This window comes from Leptonychotes weddellii, chromosome 14, assembly GCF_054177405.1.
Source record: "Leptonychotes weddellii isolate Sample4059 chromosome 14, ASM5417740v2, whole genome shotgun sequence".
NCBI classification, from domain to species: domain Eukaryota; kingdom Metazoa; phylum Chordata; class Mammalia; order Carnivora; family Phocidae; genus Leptonychotes; species Leptonychotes weddellii.
This window is the reverse complement of record NC_138382.1, coordinates 60581913-60599280: the sequence shown is the minus strand read 5'-3', so window position 1 is coordinate 60599280 and position 17368 is coordinate 60581913. Positions and strand designations below refer to the sequence as shown.

The 17368-nt window shown below is 38.3% G+C and overlaps 1 protein-coding gene across 3 annotated transcripts in view; it reads left to right on the top strand.

Moving 5' to 3' along the window:
• LPAR1 (lysophosphatidic acid receptor 1) overlaps positions 1–17368 on the top strand; it is a 295096-nt gene that overhangs the window by 33550 nt on the left and 244178 nt on the right. The gene's annotated exons all lie outside the window — the stretch shown is intronic.

The following is a 17368-nucleotide window of genomic DNA, read 5'->3' as shown; positions in this document are numbered from 1 at the left end:
CTTCATTCAGTAATTATTATTGAATATCTACTATGTGTCAGGGACTGTTTCTTTTTTAAGATTTATTCATTATTTGAAATCGAAGGAGAGAGAGCAGGGGGTAGGGGCAGAGGAAGAGGGAGAGTGTCTCAAGCCGACTCCGTGCTGAGTGTGGAGCCCAACATGGGGCTCAATCTCACGACCCTAAGATCACAACATGAGCCCAAACCAACAGTCTGACACCTAACTGACTGTGCTACCCAGGTGCCCCTAGGGACTGTTTCAATCTTCGTCAGAGCAGTGAACCAAGAGACAAAAACTACTGTGTTCATGGAGTCTACACTTGAATGATTTAGGCAATCATTCTGATCATATGCCTTTTTATACTAGAAATCAATAAAACTTGGCTAAAGAGAGAAAATTTGGTTAATTGAAAGAATAAGAACAGGTGAAAACTGCTGACCTCACTCAGTGGTCTACCTGAGCTCAGATAGAACTAATAGAAAAAGAGTTTCCAGAAATATAAATCTTGAGATTCCATTCAAATGAATTCAGCAAATACCTACTATATACAAAGATCTTTTCTGGCCTACTGGAATGGGAGATAATTTTGGAAGCATTTGATTTGGTTCAATTAAGGATTTGTTGGATATATGTGTGTGGTGCCAAAGGTCATATAAAAGATTAAAAGCAGGATTCCTGCCCTAATGGTGGCAATGATGTCGAATACCCGTAACCATATATCGAAGAGGTAAGATAAGTGCCACAAATTGGTATCAATGTGGTGCTAGGGTCTAATAGAAGCCAGTATCTCCTTCATGTATGGGAATCACGGAGTCTTCATGAAGGAGAGAGCATTTGAGCTGGTTCTTGAAGACTGACTACATTTTCATTTGGGTGGGGGTTAGCAGGCTTTGTAGAAGGACAGAACAATTTGATGTGCCCTATTATCATCAGCTCACATGGTGCATATTTCCTCTTTGTTTCTAGCTGAAGCAAGCTGGTGTGGGCATTAATAGTACTTTGCTGATTTCCATTTTCTACCTGAATTCCTTGTTTAAATGACCTATTTACATTACTACTCTGGGTGACACCTACGCCTAGAGATGTCTGCTAGTTGAAAATGAACAAATAGCAGCTAGGGGTTTCTTATCTCTAATGGATGTTCTGCAAATCCCTTAGCTTTAGCATTTTGTGTGCAATGAGCTTTTTAAAAAAATGAATAAAAGGAATAGAGAATGAAGGACACACATCCAGGTGCTGTGTTCAAACATCACGTTATTATGTCAGGTGACTCTAAGCACAGGATATGCAGTTTGAATGCAGTTGACACAGAACTGTGTGTGCCTTCTCGCTTGCTTGGTGTATCCTCTTTGTAAAAAAAAAAATGGACTTGTGTCTGAGATTAAACTTCTTAACCTCTGCCAAACTGATATTTATAAAATACCATTTTCATCAGGATACTCCTTTATACAAAAGGCTAAAACGAGTCTGAACTGTCCACTTTAGCCTTGTCCTCTCTTTCGGTGCTCTGTGTTCTCAGAATAATATTTGTACTGTATCACTAACATATTTCCCTTTCTCCTTCCGTCAACAAATATTCATTCATTTATTCATTCATTCAACAAAAAACACATATTAAGCAACTATTACAGACCAGCCACTGTTATATGGCCTTGGAAAACATTTATCAAGAAAACACGAAATCTATACTCTGTTGGAGCTTACATCCTAGCAGGGGGAAACAAAAACTGAATAATAAACTCAATAAACAAGGAAATTCTATAGTATGTTAAAAGGTGATAAGCACTATGAAAAGGGCATGCGGCTAGGGATGAGTGTGTGGATTACAACTGTAGGTAGATTTGTCCAGGTGGTCCTCATTTAGAAGTGTGTTAGCCACGGGTCATCTTGGTGGGAGAGTCTTCTGGGCAGAGGCAGCCCCAGTGCTTGGGTCTGAAGGTGGGTCTTTGTCCAGAATGTTCTAAGAACAGCCCAATAGGTTAGTGTGATTGGAGCATAGGGAGCAAGAGGAGAGAACAGTAGGAGAGGAAGTGAGAGAATCAACAGCTATATATCACATCGTCTTTATCCATTTGTCTATTGGTGGATACTTGGGCTGCTTCCATAATTTGGCTATTATAAACAATGCTGCAGTAAACATAGGGGTCTGTATACCCTTCAACTTAGTGTTTTCATATTTGGGGGGTAAACAGCCAGTAGTGTGATTATTAGATCATATGGTAACTATATTTTCAAATTTTTGAGGAACCTCCATACTGTCTTCCATAGTGGCTATACCATTCCCACCAACAGTATAAGAGGGTTCCTTTTTCTGCCATCTTTGCCAACACTTGTTTCTTGTGCTTTTGATTGTAGTCATTCAGGTGATGTTTCATTGTGTTTTGATTTGCAGTTCCCTGGTGATTAGTGATCATCTTTTCATGTGTCTGTTGTCCATCTGAATGTCTTTTTTGGAGAAATGTCTGTTCATGTCTTCTGCCTGTTGCTTAATTGGATTATTTGATTTTTTTTGGTGTTGAATTAAGTTCTTTATATATCTTGGGTACTAATACTTTATTGGACACATCATTTGAAAATATCTTCTCCCATTCTATAGGCTTTTAGTTTTGTTGGTTATTTCCTTTACTGTGCAGAAGCTTTCTGTTTTGATGTAGTCCCAATAGTTTATTTTTGCTTTTGTTTCCCTTTCCTCTGGTGACATGTCTAGAAAGGTGAAATTACTGCCTGTGCTCTCTTCTACGATTTTTATGCTTTCAGGTCTCACATTTAGGTCCTTAATCCATTTTGAATTTATTTTTGTGTATGATGTAAGAAAGTGGTCCAGTTTCATTCTTTTGCATGTTGCTGTCCAGTTTTCCCAATACCATTTGTTGAAGAGGCTGTCTTTTTTCCATAGCATATTCTTGCCTCCTTTCTTGAAGATTAATTGACCATATCATCATGGGTTTATTTCTGGGCTTTCTATTCCATTCTTTTGATCCATGTGTCTGTTTTTGTGCTAGTACCATACTGTTTTGATTGCTACCCCTCTGTAATATAACTTGAAATCTGGCATTGTGATACCTCCAGTTTTGCTTTTCTTTTTTGAGATTGCTTTGGCTATTTGGGGTCTCCTGTGGTTCCATTCAAATTTTAGGATTGTTCGTTCTCATTCTGTGAAAAATGCTGATGGTATTTTGATAGAGATTGCATTAACTCTGTAGATTGCTTTGGGTAAATATGGACATTTTAACAATATTTGTGTCATCTTCAATTTCTTTTATTGATCTATAGTTTTCAGAGTACAGGTCTTTCACTTCCTTGGTTAAGTTTATTTCTAGGTATTTTATTATTTTTGGTGCAATTGTAAATGAGATTGTTTTCTCTTTCTGCTGCTTTATTAGTAGTGTATAGAAATGCAACAGATTTCTATATATTGATTTTGTATCCTACAACCTTACTGAATAGTTTTCGTTGGAGTCCTTTGGGTTTTCTATATATAATATCATGTCATCTGCAAACAGTGAAAGTTTTACTTCTTCCTTACTAATTTGGATGCCTTTTCTTCCTTTTTCTTGTCTGATTGCTGTGGTTAGGATTTCCAATACTATGCTGAATAAAGGTGGTGAGAGTAGAAATCCTTGTCTTGTTCTTGACCTTGGGAGGAAATCTCTCAGTTTTCCCCACTGAGTTTGATGTTCACTGTGGGTTTTTCATATAAGGCCTTTATTATGTTGAGGTGTGTTCTCTCTAAATCTACTTTGGTGATGGTTTCTATCACGAATGGAATTTGTATTTTGTCGAATGCTTTTTGTGCATCTATTGAAAAGATCATATGGTTTTTATTCTTTCTCTTATTGATATGATGTATTATGTTGCTTGATTTGTGAATATTGAACCACCATTGCATCCTGGGAATAAATCCCACTTGATCATGGTGAATGATTTTTTTAATGTATTGTTGGATTTGGTTTGCTAATGTTTTGTTGAGGACTTTTTTTCATTATGTTTATCAGAGATGTTGGCCTGTAGTTCTGTGTGTGTGTGTGTGTGAGAGAGAGAGAGAGAGAGACATAATTATCTGGTTTTGGAATCGGGGTAATGCTGGCCTCATAGAATGAATTTGGAAGTTTTCTTCCTCCTTTATTTTATGGAAAACGTTGAGAAGAGTAGGTATTAACAATTTTTTAAATGTTTGGTAGAATTCACCTGTGAAGCCATCTGGTCCTGGACTTTTGTTTGTTGGGAGTTGTTTTTTGATTACTGATTCAATATCATTGTTGGTGATTGGTCTGTTCAGATTTTCTTCCTGCTTCAGTTTTGGTAGGTTATTAGGAACTTATCTATTTCTTCTAGGTTGTTGAATTTGTTGGCATCCAATTATGTCCTTTATAGCCATTTACCTCTTGGTCTCTTTCATCTCTTTTTATCTGGAGCAATTTTTCATTTTTTATTTATGTTTCCTGGCCTTGATTTTTTTGAAGGTTAAAGGCAATTGTTTTCTAGAATGTTCAATTTAGATTTGTCTGATGTTTCTTAAGGAAATATTCACATTACTTATTTATAATAGAGAAAATTTGGAAACAATATAAATCTGGCACTTTAGGGTTTTGATTAAATAAATTAAGATGTAGCTATAATATGAGATAGTATGTTGTCATCAAAATGATAGTTATAGATGTTTAGATATTGATATAAAGAGTTGTTCTAAAATATATTAAGTGCAAAAGGCAAGGCATAAAAGCAGTCTGTAAAGATGGTACAATTTTTGTAAGCAAATATATAGTTATTTACATGGACAAACTTGCATGGGAAGTAGTCTGAAAGGAAATACACTAAGTTATGAATTCTAGGTGTTGTTGTCTCTAGGTGATAACCCAGAGATTTTTCCTCCCTTTTCTCCTTTTGAAATTTTTTTGTTTTTCTGTAATGAAGATCTATTCACGCAATTTTAAAAAGGAAAAAGTTTTTTTTTTCCTTTAAACCCAACAATCTTTTTGATTTTTAAAATAAGAGTGCCTTGATTTTTCCAGAAAAAGAGTTAGATGAAGGGGCATTATGGTTAAATGGGAAATACATTGAACTGAGATCAAGGCCAAATATTGCCATTTACTATTTATAAGATCTTGCTCAGGAGCTTTATGATTTTTGTCCTCAGTTTCCTCATCTTAAAATGGTGATCACAGTATGAATTTCCTGTATGCTTTGCAGAGTTGCTTTGAGGATAAAATGGGATAATGTATGTTGCTGTTCTTTGTAATCTTTGAAAACCAGTACCAATACCAACAAAAAACATTCTTATTTTATTTTTCACAGAAAATATTCCCAGATCATTGCATGTCAGAGATGAATTTTTCCAAAAATTATTTACAGTAAAAAAATAACCCCCTCAAACTACCAGGCATTTGAATGTCATCCTTGAAAGTTTCCAGTGTTACTAATCTTTTCTTTCTTTCTTTTTTTTTTTTTAAAGATTTTATTTATTTGCAAGAGACACAGCGAAAGAGGGAATACAAGCAGGGGGCGTGGGAGAGGGAGAGGGAGAAACGGGCTTGTGGCTGAGCAGGGAGCCCGATGCGGGGCTCGATCCCAGGACCCTGGGATCATGACCCAAGCTGAAGGCAGATGCTTAACGACTGAGCCACCCAGGTGCCCCACTAATCTTTTCATCTAGGGGAATAGACAGAGTAGTAAAAGCAATTAGCAGATCAACCACTATAACATTTATAGCTTATCCATGTCTTTAGCTCATATAATTTGTTTTTCCATTTCTGCTTCAATTTTTTTTAGCTTATTATGTGATCATTTATTTCTTAGCTTTGAAAAAATGTGGAAAGTTCTCCTTTGCTCTTTATGGATATCTGATATGCCACATCCTAGGAAGTAGAAATAAGAAAAAGCCATTAATGAGTATGCAGCTATACCCAGGGGTCTCAGGGTTTCTGACAATAGTACAACCCATTTCTGGGATGGGAATGCCTCATTGTCTTTTGCTCTTACTGCTGCTCAGGACTGCAGAGCAACGGGGGTGGCAGGGACTTAGGAGAGGCAGCCGCCGTGGCTGAATGAGACAAGCTATGAGGAAGTAACTTGGCCATGGCAGGGAGACTTCTGGAGCCAACCAGAAATTTTTCTGGAAACCCCAAGAGCTGGGGAAGAGGAGGTGGAAGGAAGCAGAAATGAGGCTCTAACAACTAGTCTTAAAAGGTCACAGACATAGAACACTGGTTTTATTTCTGCCTATTTATCTAGATCCAGAGGATGGTCTTGTCTTAGACTGGTGGGTTGTCGTGCCACACAATCATGCATATTTTCACTGTGAATGTTAAATCAATATTTAAGAAATAATGGTTGTTCACATAATTGAGTTTGGGGGCCAAGCTGGCATCTTATATCCCAAATGTGGATATTCATTGTGTTGCACAAAGTTCACTGGAAAAAATTTCACAATGACAATGCAAAAGAAACCATTTGTAAGCCCACAATGCAAAGGATCCATGGGTCACTGAGTTACTGTACTACAAGGTTCAGCTAACTGTGTTTTTTTTTTTTTTAATGAAGGCTGAAAATGTGTCTCCAAAGCAATCTAAACAGTTTAGACATTATCATAAACCACTTTGTGAAACAGTATATTATAAAAATGAATTTTTTCCTTAAAGACAAAGGCTGCTACAAATTACATCTTTAAGGCTTCTTTTCTTTTCTTTTTTTTTTAAAGATTTATTTATTTATTTTAGAGAGAGAGAGCATGGGGGAAGGAGCAGAGGGAGAGGGAGAGAGAAACTCAAGCAGACTCTGCACTTGGAGCGTGGAGCCCAACATGGGGCTCAGTCGCACAACCCTGAGATCATAACCTGAGCTGAAACCAAGAGTCAGTTGCTTAACCAACTGGGCCACCCAGGTGCCCCTTCAAGGCTTCTTTTAAAGATCTTCATTTTTTCCTTGTAAAATTAATACTAAAGAAGGAAATGGATAATCAGGTAAAGCAATTTGGTTTATTTATTAAAAGCATGGTGGATGTACCTCCATTGTAGTCCAAGAGATTTTATGCTGTCTTTTAATTACTTAGGCCATTGGTGTCTATCCTAATCCTAGGACATTCTAATAATCTTGATGACTTCAGTGGTATATGGAGAGAGTCCATACTCAGCATACAAATTTGGAGATGAGTCAGGCTCAGTACAAGTACATGTTTGCCTTTTCTCACTTCTTTTTTTACTTCTATTTTGTTTGTGAATAATTCTTCATAGTATTCTCATGTCATGAGATAATTTTTGATGGAATTAAATGCAGACAGCTTCAATTAACATAGTAATTGTACCCTACATAGTATCATGTATGAAGGGATTACATGGCAATGTGAGTAGCATACTTACCCAGAAAAGTGATGAATGGGGTTAGCAAAGAAGCACCACGACATTTTTCAGGCACATACTGAAGAACCAAAAGGAGCATTTCTATTCTTTTTTCCATTGCCCCAAAGGATGATCATTGGGTTTGAAAGGACAGAATTACCTGTGAAAAAAAGGCCATTGACAGAGTCAGTTCAGGATAGAGACACAGGGAGCTGCAGCATCACATACCTCAACCCGCAACATATAGCAAATTTTGGAGGGAAGCACGTTCTTCCATAAACACCAAATAAATTGCAAAGATAAGCACGAAGAATCAGCAATACATTCCATGAAGTGAGAACTAAATATACCCACAAAGAACAAGTGGAGCAATGGCCAAAGTGGGACATACCAAGGAAGGAAGGAACAGTTAAACTGGTTAAAGATTGTTTAAAGGAACACTGGCTCAGCATACCAAGTAAGAAAGGAATGGATAGTCAAACTGGTTAAAGATTATTATCAACTTATTGCTGAGGAAAATGTAGAGAATAAGAACCCCCTATGAATAATGTATTGGCCTCAAAAGAGAGCATAGAGGGCGCCTGGGTGGCTCAGTTGGTTAAGCGACTGCCTTCGGCTCAGGTCATGATCCTGGGGTCCCTGGATCGAGTCCCGCATCGGGCTCCCTGCTCAGCGGGGAGTCTGCTTCTCCCTCTGACCCTCCCCCCTCTCATGTGCTCTCTCTCATTCTCTCTCTCTCAAATAAATAAATAAAATCTTTAAAAAAAAAAAAAGAGAGCATAGATTAAAAATACATGCACCCTATAGGCTAGAAATTCTACTCTAGGTATTTATCCAAGAGAAATGAAAAGCCATGTACATAAAAACTTCAACATGAACATTCATGTAAACTTAATTTGTAATATCCCCAAATTGAGCTGGGAAGGAGCACAAGGAAAATTTCTGGATCAATGGAAATTTTCTATATCTTGATTGGGGTAGTGGTTACACAGTTGCATACATTTATCAAATTCACTGAAGTATACACTGAATAGCTATACATTTTATTATAAAGTACACACGAGTAAAGTTGACTTAAAAAGAGAGATGCAAGAGGGGTGCCTGGGTGGCGCAGTCGGTTAAATGGCCAACTCTTGGTTTCGGCTCGGGTTTTGGTCTCTAGGTTGTGGGATTGAGCCCCAGGTAGGGCTCTGTGCTCAGTGCAGAGTCTGCTTGGGGTTCTCTCTCCCTCTCCCTCTGCCCCTCCCCTCTGCTCACGCGCTCACGTTCTCTCTCAAAAAAAAAAGACAGAGAAAGAGAGAGATGGAAGAGTTTTTTGGGGGGCATTCCTCTAAAATCTGGCACAAAAGCGGTAGAAAAATTCTCTTGCTTCCCTATTTAGCAAGTAGATCAGAAGAGGCTCTGTGTCCTTGGTCACATAATCTAAATTTCTTTATAGTTTGTATATGTAACTACGTACAGGTAGACATCATGCAGTGGGTAGAGTCTCAGACTAAAATTGAACTATCTTGCTTATTTGGAAACAAAGTTATTAAAAAATTGGAAGTATAGAACAAATAACTGTTTTTCTCTAAATATTTAAGAGAAATTTGTCAACCTGATGCTCCATTACCCCCAAATACTTTAGTGGGTGGGATGGGCAGAATAATAGCCCTCAAGATACCAGGTTCTACTCTCTGGAACCTGTAAATATTACATAAGGAAAAAGGATCTTTACATGTATGATTAAGTTAAGGATTTTGAGATGAAGAGATTATCCTGCATTATCCAGGTGGGCGCCAAATGCCTTTACAACTGTCTTTATAGAGAGAAGCAAAGGGAGACTGGACACACACATAGACAGAAGTAGAGGGAACAGTGTGACCACGGAGGTAGAGAGTGTGGTGAAGAGGAGGAGGAAGATGAAGAAGAGCTGTGTTTTACTTTTGATTACTTAAATAGATTTCTTTTTTTTAAAAAAAGATTTTATTTATTTATTTGACAGAGAGAGCGAGAGAGGGAACACAAACAGGAGGAGAGGGAGAAGCAGGCTCCCCATTGAGCAGGGAGCCCAATGTGGGTCTCGATCCCAGAACCCTGGGATCATGACCTCAGCCAAAGGCAGACGCCTAACGACTGAGCCACCCAGGAGCCCCATGATTACTTAAATAGATTTCTATTTTTAGTTCTATCATGTCTGGCAGATAGAAAATCTATCTTTAGCTTTTGTGAGGTCTACTCCAATTCTCCTGGGGTTGTGTTGAAGTTCAAGAGGGCTTACACTGAACTGAGGTATTAGTGGGAGGCCTCCCTGCTCCTTGGTCATTGGACCACTCAGGACCGTACTGAAAGCCCCGTGTCTTCTGCATAGCCTCTCCCAACTGGGAGACCCCCCCACTTAATTGCTATATTGAGGGAAACACATGGCTCTCTCTGCTGCTTTGGGGCCCCACTTTGGAGCTAAGTCCCATGCAAATCTCCTCAACTTCCTTTGCTCTTCACTCTATCCAGGGGAACATGATTCTGAGATCGGGTGGGGAGCGAGTGAAAGCCTCACACTCTTCTTCCTGCTATTCCCAAACACTAATTTACGAACCTAATCTGTTAAGCTCTCTCTTTAAGTGCTTGAACTTTTGGAGGACAAAAGCCAGAGTGAACCACTCAGTTTATCTGCATGCCAAAAAGAACATTATTTTTAGGGTGGAATGCGACAAACTAAAATAGATTCTTCCCTCTTTCCTTTTTCCTACTTTAATAAATAATAATTCTAATTAATTAGCAGAGTGCTTAGCAGGTGATATGTGTTCAATAATTATATACTGAATACAATAAAGACCCCGCCAGAGGTAAACACTTGCCAACTACATGGTTGAGCCAAATTGGATGTCCACCAGGCAAGTGTTTGGGTGACTGCGGCCTCAGTTGACATCTGAATGCAGTGGCATGAGAGACCCCAAAGAGAGACTTAGCCAAGCCTTTCCCAAATTCCTGACCCTCAAAATTGTGAGCAAAATCAAATGATTGTAGTTTATACCACTAAACCTTGGGATACTTTTTAACAGCAAGAGTGACTGTAGCAATCATGTGGCTTCGTACATTTTTAAGGAAAAATAAAAGCAAAGGTTTCAAGTGTCATTATTCTGCTATGCAAATCCCAGAGCAGATAATTCCTTTGCCAGAATCCACTCTTGCATTTCCCACATTGCTCCGTCTTCCATCCTCTCCCATGGTCTCCCCCTATAGCCCTGCACCATCCCCAACTCTTAGCAAGCCAGTGTGGTTCAGGATTTCCTAGAACTGTTCGTTATTCCGGTAGTCTCCAGCTCTACAAAATCTACTAGGGAGGAATTATTGTCCAAATCTAGCAGGAGAAAAGAATATATGTTTCGTTCAAAGCCACTGATTGGATTTTGAATTATTTTGATTCTCTCTGACATTCCAAGAACAAGATGCTTGTTTTTCCAAGATTCTTTCCTGCTGAATAACAGACTACAAATCACAGAGGAACAGACTTTTGTTGTGACCTGGCCATGTGGGCTCAACATTCCTTCTCCCTTTTTGATTTTGCTTAGAGTTACCTTCCTTAGGTTACCATGGAAGCAGGAGGAACATGTAAGAATTGACACTTTTCCTGAGAAATGTATAGACTTTTCACATCTTGCCATCATTACAGTGACTTACACTGTGCTGGCCCAAATTTGAAGAAAACCTCATGCATGATTTAGGGAAAGTTTTACAGACCAATAATAGGGAACTATCACGATTCAACAACTGTTCGAGAAGAAGAAGTCCATCCTTTCTTTCTTTTCATTCTTTCTTTCTTGATACAAGATAGAATTTGTCATCTCTGGTATTTTTCTTGTTTGCCCTAGAAACAAGTCATTTTATTTTTTTCTGGTTCATTTATTCATTCAGCAAAAATGTATTGAGCACCTACCATGTGCTTCCCACTCTGCTAGCTGTGGGAATACATGAGTAGATAATATGAAATCCCTGGCCTGATGGAGATTGCATAAATTAGTTGGTATAAAGTACTACACGGAAGAATAAAATACAGTGAGAAGCATAGGTTTAGGGGTGGAACAGAAGCTCTTTCTGTTTTATTTAGGTGTAGCACAGTCTTTTTGATCAAGTAACATTTGAGCAAAGATCTGAAGGGAATTTTGTAGACCCTTCCAAAGATTTCTATGTGAATCTTTGAAACCCATACATATGTTACCTTACATGTAAAAGGGATTTGCAGATGTGTTTAATGTGTTTAATTCCCATTGAGATGGGAAGGTTAGACCCAATGTAAGGGATTGTTACAAGCGGGGGCCCGAGAGTCTTTATACGAGGGTGGTAGGAGGGTCAGTCAGAGAAGGAGATGCAATATGGGGAAGTAGAGTCAGGGAGATTTGAGGATGCTGTGCTGCTGGCTTGAGGATGGAGGAAGGGGCCATGAACCAAGGAAGGCAGGCAGCTTCTAGAAGTTGAGAAAGGCTTGCAAACAGATTCTCCCCTAGAGCCTCCAGAAGGAATGCAGCCCTGCTGGCACCTGGATTTTAAGATTTCTGACCTTCAGAGATGTCAGATAATAAATTTATGTCATTTTTAAGCCACTGAGCTTGTGGTAATTTGTTACAGCAGCGATAGGAAAGAAGCAAAGGCAGAAGCAAGATTAACAGGTAATCGGGGAAAGAGGAAACCCAGAAGAAAGCATAGCGAGGACTAAGGCATTGAGGTAGAAGCATGCAGGATGGGTTGAATGACAGGAAGGAGTTCGGGTGGCCATGAGTCAAGGGAGTTGGCAGGGAGGGTATAAGAGTGGAGGAGATGAGGCCATGGAACTGCTGGGTTGTTAGAACTTGGAACTTCCCTCTGAGTGAGCTGGGAGTCCCCTAAAATACAAAATCTTCATTACAACTCAAACTATATTGCTCAGTTTGTTATTTGCTCTTTGTTTTCCCTAATTGTCAAGGTTCTTAATTTTTATGTTATCGAATCTGTTAAATTTTTCCTTTAAAGATACCTCTATTGCTATATGCTTTGACATTATTTCCACACCTCAAGATCAATTAAATAACCAGTTGTAACATCTTCTGGTTTTTAAGGGTTTCACAGCTACATTAACTTCTTAAATCTGGCTTATTAATTTTTATATGTAGTATTAGGTGGGGCTTTCATCTTTATGATTCTTGACTTTTTTTTCTTCCCAACAGAAGCCAGTGTTCTCACACAATATCTGTTAGATAATTCATTATGTTTCCACTTTGTCACATATTAAATTCTTAGACATACTAAAATCTGTGTTCTTGCTACATATTCTGCTTTGTCTGTTCTAAGACCAGGCCCTTTAGGTCTCTAGCAAGGTGCCTAGAAATACAGATTAGTAAATATTTGTTCAACAACTTGCCAGAGGTCTAGAGGAAAGAGGGAATGTGACTTGTTTGGGAAACTAAAATCAATTGTTCTTGTGGTTGAAACGGAAGAGAAAGGAGGAGAGTAGACAGTGGGAGGGGCAGTGTCTGGAAATGAGGCTGGAGGCACAGACAGGATTTGTAAGTCAAGCTGAGTAATTTATACTTCATTACAAGGGCAATAGAAAAGTATTTATTATAAGGCTTGTAGCAGAGAAGTGACAGGATCAGATACAGTATATGCCAAGGCTATTCTAAGTGAACTCGGTGGAAAGCTAGAGCTCAAAGCCAGAGGTAACACTGGAATTTTAATTCCCTAGTAATATGCAAAATCTTGGGGAAAGGTGTTGGACTTTTGACCAAATGGACATTTGGGTCACAAGGAATAGGTTAGAGAAATGGTGGCACATCCATAATTAATTATTTTCTATATTGGAGTTCACTGGAATGAACTCTAACTTCTAATCCCAACATTGTGAATGATGCTGTAGGAGGATTTTAATGAGATGGGCAACAATTTGGGACATATTGCTACCTGAAACTGAAACTGGAAGGTCATCCTGGGTGGTAGACTCATGGGTGATTGTCATCTTTCCTATTGCTTATTTGAATATTCTTTTTATAATACATTTGTTAGATACATTTCATAATTAGGAAAAATTTATTCTAAGAAAAAAGGCAGTGTTTCTATTTTCTGGGTTTTTGTACATCTGGAATGATGATTTTTTTTCTTTCACACAGGAATAACTACTCATGTGGAAATAATATTTTTGTGTTAGGACTTTACCTCCAGAAAATCCTATAGACTTTTCTATTTTGTTTTGGCACTTTTTTTTTATTGGAGAGAATTTTCAGGCCAGCATAATGTCAGGGTTTTTCTTTTTTTTTTTTGGTTGTTGTTGCTGTTGTCTTTTAAATTTCCTTTGTGCCCCAGAAAGCTTGAAGGAGATATATATATATGTATATATATATACTTTTTTTTTTTAGAGAGAGTGAGAGAGAGAGAGAGAGCGGGAGGGGCAAAGGGTGAGGGAGAGAGAGAATCTTAAGCAGGCTCCACGCCTAGCATGGAGCCCAGCGTGGAGCTCGATCTTACAGGATATTTTCTTTATCCTTGTAAATCAGAAATTTTGGCATAGGTCTCTTTTTGGTAATTTCACATAGAACATGTTAATTACTTTTTTTTTTTTTTTTTTAAAGATTTTATTTATTTATCTGAGAGAGAGACAATGAGAAACAGAGAGCGTGAGAGGGAGGAGGGTCAGAGGGAGAAGCAGACTCCCCGCCGAGCAGGGAGCCCGATGCGGGACTCGATCCCGGGACTCCAGGATCATGACCCGAGCCGAAGGCAGTCGCTTAACCAACTGAGCCACCCAGGCGCCCGTTAATTACTTTTGATATGAAATATTCTAATCTTTGTGTTTTTAAGCTCAGAAAAGTTATATGACTTAAAATTGTTCTGGTCTTGTAGGTGTGACCATCATTAATTCCTTGGTTAGACTGTCATATAAGTCCTTGATATTTATAACTTCCCACATGCTATTCAGCTCATTGTCCTTTACAGCTATGTTTTTGGAAGACTCTGCAAGTTAATTTCCACATTTGCTCTCTTTGCCACATCATTTCTTCTCTTCGCAGATCTTAATTCTGCTATTTCAGTACCAGTTTCCTTTTTGTTCTTCTGTCTCTCCAACCCCCTCCTCATCTCTAATTATTATTCTGACTTCTCAATTTGTTGCACTATTTCACCTCTTCCTGTTCTTCTTTCTTATTTGCTCTGTTGCCTTGCATCCTATTGAAGATGTCAAGTTTTATAAAGTTATCCTTTACTTCCCACCAAATATCATTTTCAAAGATAGGAAAGTCTCTTTTAGATCATCAGATTGATAATACGTTTTCCTTGTCATACATTATTTTTTCCACAGGGCCTGTTTACCTTTTTTTTCTTTTTCTGTTTTGGAAGAAATTTGAAGTTATATATATATTTTTAATTTAAAATAAAAATTTAAAATTTAAAATTTTAATTAAACATCTAAACTAAAATATTTTTATTTTTAAAAATGTTAAATGAAAAAATTGATATTAAACATTTTCTTCTTTTTTAAAAAAATTTTATTTGTTTATTAGAGAGAGAGAGCATGAGTGGGGGCAAGGGGGAAAGGCAGAGGAAGAGGGAGAAGCAGGCTCCCCTCTGAACAGGGAGCCCCATGTGGGGCTCCATGTAGGGCTTGATCCCAGGACCTTGAGATCATGACCTGATCCAAAGGCAGATGCTTAACCGACTGAGCCACCCAGGTGCCCCTTCTTATTCTATTTAATCAATGGAAAGCCCTACTCAAAACTGGTGTTTATCTCATTAGTCAAGATGAGTGGATTCTCCTTGACTCTTGGCACGGTTTTTATTGGGTGTTTCTTAGCCAAAATGGCACCATGTTCCATACATTTATAGAGTGCATTATGCTGGAACAAGGCGTGCTTTTCTCTCATTTCCACTCTATGAACCAAAGAGCATGTGAAACATCAGAGCTGGCATTGCACGTTCTTATCAAGGCTCTCCCCATTTTTGCCTTTGTGACACAGCTCTCCTTGTGTGGAGCCAGAGAAAGAGAGCAGAAGAAGGATGAAGTGTCTCTACTGTCATTTTTCGACTAAGCTGAGCCCTTTCTTCCACTTGATGAGGCTTGAGAAGCTCTGGATTATTTTTTCTCAATCCAACTCCATTGACATTTTAGTCAGTTGGAATTCCTTTCCTTGCACACATTTCACTATACTGTCTATTAATCTTACTGCTGCTTTCATAGTTTTCTGAATCTTCACCACAGTGTTAGAATGTTTTCAGGAAAGATTGCTACAGAAGTTGCTAAGTAGATGCCATTTTGTACCAAAGTCTTATATTTCCTTCTATCTGGTGGGAATATCTAAGTCTTGTGTTCAACTGAAATATTTTTCCTCGGGGCACATGGGTGGCTCAGGTCTTGATCTCAGGATCTCAGGGTCATGAGTTCAAGCCTGCTTTGGGCTCCATGCCAGGTGTGGAGCCTACTTAAAAAAAATTTTTTTTTTCTCAACGTAGTTTTCTTACATAATTACTTATTCTACCACTTCCTTACAATGTCTCTTTTAGTCTTTTCTTTCATTTCTTTTTAAGTCTCTTAAAATCCTTTTTGGAATTTGAAGGAACAGCAATAATAAATGAATACAGGAAATGAGATTTTACTTTAACCAGAGTAGCCAAATCGCTAAGACTAAAATAATCTATAACTTCAAAAACAGAATTTCCAAGCCAGGTTGCAAACACTGAACACTTCCAGTATATTATTAGGCTAATTGTCCACTCAGGATCCTGGGTAAACACTATCGTATTTATCCCTCGGCCAAGAATGAATGAGCTGTGACCCATAGAAGAGTTAATAATTTGATGTTTACAGTGCACCCTTGTTTTGAAGCAGCTCATGGCCATTTGCAGACTCTTCACTCATTCTGAAATAGTATCCCTGTGGAAGGAAGTACTTTTATCCCTGTAGACGAAGGGTTGTCAGGGGCTTACAGATGGACATACGGGCATTCTTAACTATCTGTTTTTCAGCCCTGACCTGTCTATCTCCAAATTCTCTGTTTTATCTCCATGTCATTCTGCCTCAGTATTACCAAACAGTCCTGTTCTAATGACAAAGATGCTCTCTCTTCTGCAATCTGCAGAATACTGCAGTATACTGTGATAATTATACTCAACTGCAAACATTGTGGGTGCTGCCATATTTGCTGTGAAATCTTACTGTGTATAAATTCTCAAAAGTATAATCGTTGTTCAGAGAGCATTTCAAGACTAAGGGAAATTTCCAGACAGTTCTCTGTGTAAAATAATCTTTTCCCAGAATTACTCAAGAATGTGAAAGATATAGATTATTTCTTAAAATGTATGTGCTCCACACACCATTAGGCACTCTCTATCCTAAAAAGAAAATAAGGCTAGTGAATAATTTCTTCTACTTTTATAAATATTTAATCTGGCATCCCTAAATAACAGATTAGTCTGGTGAAAGTCGATGTGACTGTTACAAATCTCAATGAAGGGTGCCTGGGTGGCTCAGTTGGTGGGGCGACTGCCTTTGGCTCAGGTCATGATCCTGGAGTCCCAGGATCGAGTCCCGCATCGGGCTCCTTGCTCAGCAGGGAGTCTGCTTCTCCCTCTGACCCTCCCCCCTCTCATGTGCTCTCTCTCTCTCATTCTCTCTCTCAAATAAATAAAAATCTTAAAAAAAAAAAAACAAATCTCAGTGAAAAATTTTTGAGAAATTGACGTTTCAGGGTCATGTATGTAACAAAAGGAGTGCATCCTTTCTGTCAAACATATTTTGGGTTCTATCATGATTAATAACTGTGTGCTCATTGTTTAGCTTGGGTCTTCTTCGTGTTCCTGGTCTCTTTTATAAAGAAGATTGTTAGTGCTCAGCCAAAAAGCTTTGTCACAGAAAAAAGTTGTAGACCACTGGAATTTCACTCTGGCAAGACAAAATAGAATTTATACTATACATTTACTCCTCCCAAAGAGCTGAGTTATTGAGGAACAGGAAATATGCCATAGAAATAAAGGAGCATCTATTTTACTTTGAAATAATGCTGAGGGAAAGAGAGAGAGAGAGAGAAAGAGAG